The following is a 9,192-nucleotide window of genomic DNA, read 5'->3' as shown; positions in this document are numbered from 1 at the left end:
TGGACCAGGCCCTGTGGTCCAGGCTCTGAGGACCAAGCACTGTGGACCAGGCTCTGAGGACCAGGCTCTGAGGACCAGGCCCTGTAGATCAGGCTATGAGGACCAGGCACTGTGGACCAGGTTCTGGGGACCAGGCACTGAAGACTAGGCCCTATGGACCAGGCTATAGGAACCAGGCACTATGGACCAGGCTATGAGGACCAGGCTCTGAGGACCAGGTAGTATGGACCAGGCTCTGAGGATCAGGCTCTGAAGACCAGGCCCAATAGACCAGGTCCTGAGGACCAGACACTGTGGACTAGGCCCTGAAGATCAGGCCCTGTAGACCAGCTCTGAGAACCAGGCCCTGTGAATCAGGCTCTGAGGACCAGGCCCTGTGGAGCAGGTTCTCTGGATCATGCTCTGAGGACCAGGCCCTGTAGATCAGGCTCTGAGGACCAGGCACTGTGGATCAGGCTCTGAGGATCAGGCCCTGTAGACTATGCTTTGAGGACCAGGCACTGTGGACTAGGCCCTGTGGACCAGGCGCTGAAGACCAAGCTCTGTGGACCAGGCTCTGAGGACCAGGCCCTGTAGATCAGGCTCTGAGGACCAGGCACTGTGGATCAGGCTTTGAGGACTAGGCACTATAGACCAGACACTGTAGACCAAGCCCCGTGGATCAGTCTCTGAGGACCAGGCTCTGTTAATGAGCCTCTGAGGACCAGGCTCTGTGGACCAGGCTCTGAGGACCAGACACTGTGGATCACACTCTCAGAACCAGGCATTGTGGACCAGGCACTATGAGCTAGGCCCTGTGTACCAGGTTCTGTGGACCAGGCTCTGAGGACCAGACCCTGTAGACCCAGCTTTGTGGACCAGGCGCTGTGGATCAGGCTCTGAGGATCAGGCACTGTAGATCACACTCTCAGAACTAGGCATTGTGGACCAGGCACTCTGGACCAGGCCCTGTAGACCAGGTTCTGTGGACCAGACACTGAGGATCAGGCTCTGAGGACCAGGCCCTGTGGACCAGGCTCTAAGGACCAGGCACTGTGGACTAGGTCCTGTGGACCAGGCACTGAAGAGCAAGCACTGTGGACCAGGCTCTGAGGACCAGGTTCTGAGGACCAGGTGCTGTAGACCAGGCTCTGAGGATCAGGCACTGTGGATCGGGCTTTGAGGACTATGCACTGTAGACCAGACACTGTAGATCAGGCCCTGTGGTCCAGGCTCTGAGGACCAGGCTCTGGGGACCAGGACCTAAGACCAGTTTTTGAGGACCAGACACTGTGGATTAGGCTCTGTGGACCAGGCTAATGGACCAGGCTCTGAGGACAAGGCCCTGTAGACCAGGCCCTGCAGACCAGGCTCTGAGGAACAGGCTCTGAAGACAGGGCTCTGAGGACCAGGCACTGTGAACCAGGGCCCTGTGGACCAGGTTCTGTGGACCAGGCCCTGAGGACCAGGATATGTGGACCAGGCCCTGGGGACAAGGCTCTGTGGGCCAGGCCCTATGGACCAGACTCTAGACCAGACTCTGAGGACCAGGCCCTGTAGACCCGGCTCTGAGGACCAGGTCCTGTAGACCAGCCTCTGAGAATCAGGCCCTGTGGACTAGGCCCTGAGGACCCGGCATTGTGGACCAGGCTCTGCCGACCAGGCTCTGAGGACCAGCCTCTGAGGAACAGGTCCTGTGGACCAGGCTCTGAGGACCAGGCACTGTGGATCAGGTTCTGTGGATCAGGACCTGAGGACCAGGCTCTGTGGACAAGGCCCTGAGGACCAGGCCCTATGGATCAGGTTCTGTGGACCAGTCCTTGTGGACCAGTCCCTGTGGACCAGGCCCTGTGGACAAGGCTCAGTGGGCTAGGCCCTATGGAACCAGACTCTAGACCAGACTCTGAGGACCAGGCTCTGTACACCAGGCCCTGTGGACTAGGTTCTGTGGACCTGGTGTTATCTTTCACCCTACGATAGGCCTGTGAGGACATGGTCATCCCCTGCACAGAGGGGAGTCCCCACTCACAAAGGCCAGCTGATACAAGCCACACTGCCGAGGACTCAGAGGCCAGGACTGAGTCCCAGGTGCAGCTCCAAGTCCCACCACATCCCTGAGACATGCCCTTAGTGAGGGTGACAGGGAAAGTTGCCCATAGGGTGCTGCAATCTCCAAAGATGGCCAGTCCCTGGGTGGCAAGCTCTGGATAGGGCGGGCACAGACTGTGGTGTTGTTGGGGGGGCATCAGCATGGGGGGTAAGAGAAGTGCAGCTGGGGAGGGGACTTGGGCACATGAGGAGCCCTGCAGCCCACAGGCAGGTGAGGCTCGCCCTGGTGGGGCACAGCAGGCACCTGGCCGGGCAGTGGGGCTCAACCTAGGGGGGCACCAGGGGGCAGAGGTAGGGCTTGCCCAGGGGATCACCAGGGTATGAAGCAGGGCTTGCCCTGGGGGCACCAGGGGCTGGAGGCTGGACTCGCCCTGGGGGGGCACAGTGGGCACATGGGTCAGGGATACCCTCATCAGCGCTCAGGGCAAGAGCAGCCCCAGTGTCAGGCAGCACAAGAGGCCCCCTGCTGACCTGCTTGAGTCCTTGGGAGGCCACGGGGAGGAGCCAGTGCAAGGCCTACTGTGGCCCTGTGCTGCCAGGCACCTTACCCTGGACTCTGGCCTCCAAAGCCCACATGTTGAGGCCTGGCCTTCCAAATGGGGGCTTGAGGAGGCAGGGCCTGTGGCCGTGACTGGCCCTGAAGGTAGAGCCAGGGGAAGGATCATTGCCCTGAGCAGTCAGGCCCAGAGAGCTGCCCACCTGTCCACCATGAGGGCACAGTGGAAGGTGCTGTCTGTGCCCAAAAGGCAGGGCCTCCCCAGAGCTGCACTTGCCCGTGCCTGGGCTTCCCCAAGACCATGAGAAACAAACATGTGCACAAGCCAGCAGCCTGTGTTTTGTCAGTGGCCTGAACAGACTGAGACTTGCTGCCACTCTCCAATCCTCCCAGCAACAGTGGGGCAGAAGTACCCCAGTTACAGTTGGGATAGCCCAACACTCATCATCCCTGCGGGATGATGGCGATGAGCTGCAGGTGGGGCAGGCCTCTGGCTGCCCATTGTGCCCTGAGCCTGGCAGACTCTCCCTGCCTGCCCAGGGTAGTACTGCACAGTGCCGCTCCCCCAGGGCCCCTGGTGGGCCTGGCAGGGACATTGGCCAAGTGAAGACTAGGAGCCAGGAAAGTGCTCCCTTATAGCAGAGTCCCATCGCACAGCCAGGGACAGTCTGCAGAGGCCCAGGCTTCCAAGGAGACCCAAGAGTCCCCAGCCACGAGTCACTGGACCCAGGCCACTGTTGTGGGGATACTAGGCAGTCCGAGAAGAGTCCTGTGTGTCCAGGGCAAAGTAATGCTGTGTTTTTTTGTTTGTTTGGTTGTTTTTTTTTTATCATAATTTTAAAAAAAATTCCAAACTTTGTTGCAGCATTGATGGGAAATAGCAAAATGTGGAAATGACCCAAGTGTTCAGTGATAATGGCAGTTCGTTGGCTCTGTGCCGTGTGGGGCAGCATCCCGAGCATGTCCACACCACCTCTTCTTGTTCTCATCTCATCCACAGGAAGCAGGTGCTCTTGCTGTCTATTTTACCAACAGGAAATGGGTAGGCACAGGGGATTAAGGAATGACCCCAACGCCACACATCTAGCGGTGTGTAACGGGGGTTGTAGTCTGACCCTGGGGGCTGTTGTCCCAGTCACGGTTCCAATTGTTCAGTAATTCATATGGTTTGCATCTCAATTTTTTTAAAAAAATATTTATTTATTTACTTGCTTTAGAAGCCCCCAGTTGGGTCTGTTCAGACTTATCTGAAACAAGGGAAATTGGGGAGGGAGTAGTAGATGCAGGATCACCTCCTGTGCTGCTGTCTTGGGTGCAATCTTGAGCAGTCCCGTGGAGTAGAGATGTTGACGGACGGCAACCCCTGGGTACCTGGTTTATCCTAGAGAGATTCCCGAACAGGCCCAGAAAGGACATGGTTGCGAGTCTTCACCAGGGCGCGTGGAGCGACAGGCTGGGCAAGCACACCCGGGAGGACAGGGCGCCCGGCTGATGCACACTGCTCACCAGCCCGAGCCGCATGTGCACCATGACTGGGACCTGAGAGCCAGGAGCCATGGCCAAGGACAGGAAGAGGCCTGTGCTGTGCAGGTCCAGCCTGCAACGTGGAGATGACTGTGGGTGTTTGCAAAGAGGGTCCCATGGGGCGTAAGGGACACACCCGTTAGAATCCCTGAGAAAGGAAGACTGGGAAGGGGAGGCCACTGGCGGGAGGAACCTGCCCGAGCACTCCCAGCTGCAGCTGCCACCAAAGCCACCACTGCTGCAGAGGGGCCGTCAGCTGTCCCACCTAAGGCTCCTCCCACCCCCCCACTTCCAACCCCACTAGAGCCTCATCCACAGAACAGCATGTGGAGGGCAGTGGTCAGACTTGCAGCCTACCCGCGGGAAGGCTGGCATGAACAGCAAGGGCGAGACCACTGGAGACCCGTGCAGTCCTCCGCTTGGACTCCTGGATACCCACTGCCTGTTCTTCCACTCGCTCTGACCCCGGCTCCTGCCCTGGAGGATGCAACAGCTGCTCACATGAACAGAGACACACCTGTCCATCAAGGACCAGCCACACGTCCAACTGGCCCCTGCCTCTATCTCTTAGCAATGTGACTCCTCTTCTGATTCAGTTACCCCCTCCAGAACCTCCTGCTACCTAAAGACCGTGCGGCACGCTAAACATCACCAGCGTTACAGGATTTGGGGACACACAGCAAGGAGATGCAGCCTGCTCAGCCAGAAAGACATCATGTAGCTCCCACGGCTCACACCTGCAGCTGCCCACACCTGAGTGGTATCAGAGGTGTCACAGGCTCGTAGGACACAGCATGGGGTCAGGACCGGGCACGCAGTGTCCTGCTTACCCATTCCTGTTGAGTCCCAAGTGGCCAGACAGGAGGGGCTGCTGAGGAGGCCACACTCACAGCACGGAGGTCCTGGAGCTGACCCCCTAAGGAAACCAAGCGTACAGGTGAGGGAAATGCCAGCCCAACCCCGGGCCTCAACATGGGCCGGGAACCAGGAGCCACGGCCACCCAGCCGGTTGACAGGGGAGCCCTGGAGTCAGAGCCAGCTCAGCCCCTTCACCCCTCCTGCTGTGCAGCTGGAGCAGGTCACTGTCTCCACTGTCCCCCAGCAATGGCAGGTGACCAGCGTCCCTCACCACAGTGGAAGGCGAAATGAACTGTCAGATAAAGCTCACTGGAAGGTGACTGTGAGCATTAGTGGCTGACCCTGTGACCATGTCCTCTGTCTGGGGGCAGTCCAGAGAGGACCACTGCAGCTACTCGGGCTTTAAGTTAATGCTCCTTTCATTAAAAGAGAAGTGACCTTGTTATCCTTCCACGATATGCTCAGTCCACAAACCTTGTGACTGTTTATAAACAGGGAAAGAGAAGAAAAGTGACCTTTAATTTCCTTTAGCTAATGAGCTATCAAAGCAACTTGGAGACACTAAACTCCTTTAAAAATCGTTTGCAAATGTAATTAATTAAATTCCCTTAAACACTTTGAACTGCATTATAAATTGAATATATTACATTTCCTTTATAAGCACTTTAGTTGTTGAACAAAGCAAACTTATGACCTTAACAAGTAAAATACCTTCAACTAATGAGTTTTATAAGTCTAAGAAACAAGTTATCCACATAGAGAAGCACCCGCATTCTTTAAAACCCCAGTGCTAGTCACAGAAAGTGGAGTTGATTTTTCTTTCCTTTACCCACTTACAATCACAAGTCTGAATTCCATTCCCTATTTACAGCTGGTGCCTGGGCCAGCCGGAGCCAGCCTCCACACCAGGTCTTTTGACTGTGGTGAGCTAGAGTCCCCAAGGCTGGCTTCGTTGTCATCCAACTGAACCTCTTTTCAGAGTAGACGCTTTCTGGAGGAAGCCGCTCCTGCAGGCCAGGGGTTGCCGCCCTCTGAGAGCCGGTGACACGGGCTGAGGGCACGGTCCCAATGTGGAACTCTTGGTCAGTCGAGATCCAAATCCCATGCCAGAGTCCAGAGGGCCACAGCTGGACTTCTACCTTGCAAGACCCCAGGCCTGTTTCTCCCTGGTGACTTTGCGACCCAGGCTCCCTGGCATGGAGTCCCCGCTCCGCTTTCCAAAGTCCCCTCCCCTGTGACTACTTCCATTGGGGAGGTGGCATGCCACGTTCCTCATGGCCACCCTCACCCCAAGCCTCTTCAGGGGACCTCAGCAGCCTATCTTGCAAGCTACGACTTCAGGGTGAAGGTCATGCCAAGGGTCCTGCATTTCCCACAGGCGCGAGCCGCCTCTGAGTTTAGGGGCAGGTTTTCCTGAGACAGTGGCTTGCCTTTGTTCCAGCTCTGCTCCCCCATCCCCTGCACAACCTGCCTGTCCTGAGTAATACAGATCCCTGAGTGATTGTCAGGGAGCAGGCAGGGGGCCGGGGGAGGAGAAGAGGCTGGAGAGAACAGGGCATGGCCAGGGACAGCAGAGCCGGGGCAGGGGCAGCTGCTTTGGCCTTAGCAGGAAGCTGCCTGGGCTCCAGGAGGCTGGACAGCACGCTGCAGATCTCCACACTCGCCCACCGGCTGCAGCCTCTGGTCAGCCTCTGGTCAGGCTCTGGGGCTCTTGCGCAGCCTTGGGAAGAGGGGCCGCCACTCCCCCTCCAGAAGCAAGGAAGAAGCACTTTCCCGCAGCCTGGTGCCAGGGCGGCTGGTGGAAGTTGACTTCGGGGAAGTTTTTGAAGTGCTCCTCCTGGCACCTCTGATCCTTTCTGGGGTGGAAGAGGCTGGCTCTGGCTTGGCCACTGGAGGGGACCTGAGCAGCTCCCTTCAATTCTCTGACCCTTGTTTTCTGGGGCTGCTGGGAGGGTCCCAGCGGGTGGAGGGTGCAGGGGAGCAGGTGTTGGGGCAGGGGAGAGATGGTTAGTAGGACTGTCCTGGTTCTCTGCTGAGCCTTGGCCAGGCCCAGCCCAGCCTGGTCAGCAGAGGGCGCTGCCATGCCATACAGCTGCAGGCTCCAAGGCCACCAGTCTTGAGAGCTGAGCAAGATGTGGCATTCAGCACCCATCCCCACTCCTAATGGTGCAGTCCAGACCCCTGCCCCTTGGGTCTACCCATGTGTAGGCATCGGTGACTCACTCCTGCCTCTCTGTCCCCTGGGGCTCCCACTCACAGGTCCTCAGCCCCCAGGATTGTGCCCTTTGGAAACCGCCCCCCCAGGGGTTGAGTGTGGTCACAAGCCAGCAGCACTTCCAGGTCCAGTGCAGTTCTGTCAGGCTTCCAGGGGTCCCACACAGCACCCCATACTCCCAGCCTCCTCCTGGACCCTGCCCCTCCTCCAGGGGCCAAAGCTACAAAGAGGTTGGGCAGAGAACACCCTGCTCTCCTGGAGGGGTACTCAGGGACCCTCACCATTCCTTCTTCTCATGCTGGGACCAAACTCCAAGTCACCTGTCACCTGGAGCGCAGCTCCCCTGCCTGCTGGAGGGGCTGCACCCTGACCATGAAACCACCAACTCCCTGGCTGCCCAGGTACCAGGTGCCCCCTGGCCCCTCATGGCACCCCCATGGGGAAACCAAGGCTTGGGAGGGGTCAGGTGACTCTCCAGAGACCTTGTGGAGCCTAGTGCCAGGACTTGAACCCAGATCTCTGGTCCCAAGAGCTGTGTTATAGCCATGACACTGTGAGCCTCTTGGTGGAGGCACTGGGGCTCCCAGCTGTGGGGCGGGGGACAGAATGGTGGCACTGCCCAGTGGAGTTGTCATGAGGACCATGGCAGCCTGGAGCCTTGCAATCCCAGAAGGGATGTCCATGGCAAAAGACTGGTCTGGGCTGCCTGGCCAAGGAGCTTGGGGCCTGCGGGTGTCTGACCTCCGCTGCTGCTGCTGTGACAGAGCACAGGCTCCTGCGGGCCCTGATGAGGGGCGGGGCAGGCAGGCAGCCTGGACAGGCAGCAGGGAGCTGCTCACTTCATCTCCGCCTCCTGTGTGAGCCTGCCCCGCCCCTCTCTGCCACACCTGAGGGCAGAAACCCAGCACAGACCAGGCAAAGGGATGGAGGGCCTGGGGGCACCAGGCGGCCAGAGTCGGCCTCAGAGGGGAGCCAGGGAAGGGCTGGACAAAGGCAGGCAGCAGAGGTGATTTGGGCGGCCCAGAGAGGAGGGATCCTGGCGGAGGTGCTTGGGGGTACTCGGGGGACATGTGGAGCTTCGCACCAGGCTGAGGGCAGGCAGCTCTGGCTACCGCTTCTCCTGTTACAGCTCCAGGGCCGTCCACCTGGACTGTGAGAAAGAGTATGGGTGTTTGTGCCGTGGACTATCACTCACCTGGTGTGTGGCCTCGGGAGTAGGGGGGGTGGGGGGTCAGCTCTAGGGCCTCAGGGGGGGAGAGGACTGCCTCGTGGGTGCTGGGAGGAGAGCTGACAGTGGGACCCACAGAGCACCACGCCTTCCCTGAGCAGCACGCCTTCCTGCTGACCCTTCCTGCAGGAAGCCCCAAAGCCTCCATTTGGCCACTTCCCAGACAGTCGAGGCCCTGCTGCCATCACACCTGCAGGGCGCCCAGGGATCCCGGCCCTGGACCAGAGCAGGAGAGGCCCAGGCCACAGGGTGTGTGGCTTAGGGACAGGACCTCAGGGCAGCTGGCTCAGTGTGGCCAGCACACCCAGCGTGGGCTCCCCAGGCGTCCCAGCCAGGACACAGGCTGCCTGTCAAGCAGAGCGGGAGGGAGTCCTCCCGCCAGCTCCTGGAACCCGAGCACAGACAGAAGTTGTGTACACAGGATTTTAGTATTTCCTCTCCGGCTCCAGCCCCAATTTGAGGGCCTGTAAAATCTTGAATGGCGTCCAGTGCCGAGTGGTCTGCCCCAGCCGCCCCGGCTGAGTCAAAGCAGCCCACACAGGGATGGCGCCTGGGGCGGGAGGGGGCTGCAGGGAGGGGCAGGGGACCCCTGCGTGGGGGAGGGGAGGTGGCCTGTTAGATGGGTGGGGGCGGGGCGGGGCCTGAGGAGGGGTGGGAGGAGAGCCAGGCGTCAGCTGCCGGAGGGGGTGCTGGGGCCAGGGGACTGGGGTGCGGGAGCGTCAGGCGCCACACCCACATCCAGGCTGTGCCTGGCCTTCCAGCCCCGTGGCCCAGCTGTCCCTC

Source organism: Spermophilus citellus (genome assembly GCF_964194105.1).
Source record: "Spermophilus citellus genome assembly, chromosome: 13".
NCBI classification, from domain to species: domain Eukaryota; kingdom Metazoa; phylum Chordata; class Mammalia; order Rodentia; family Sciuridae; genus Spermophilus; species Spermophilus citellus.
Note: the sequence above shows the minus strand (reverse complement) of the source record.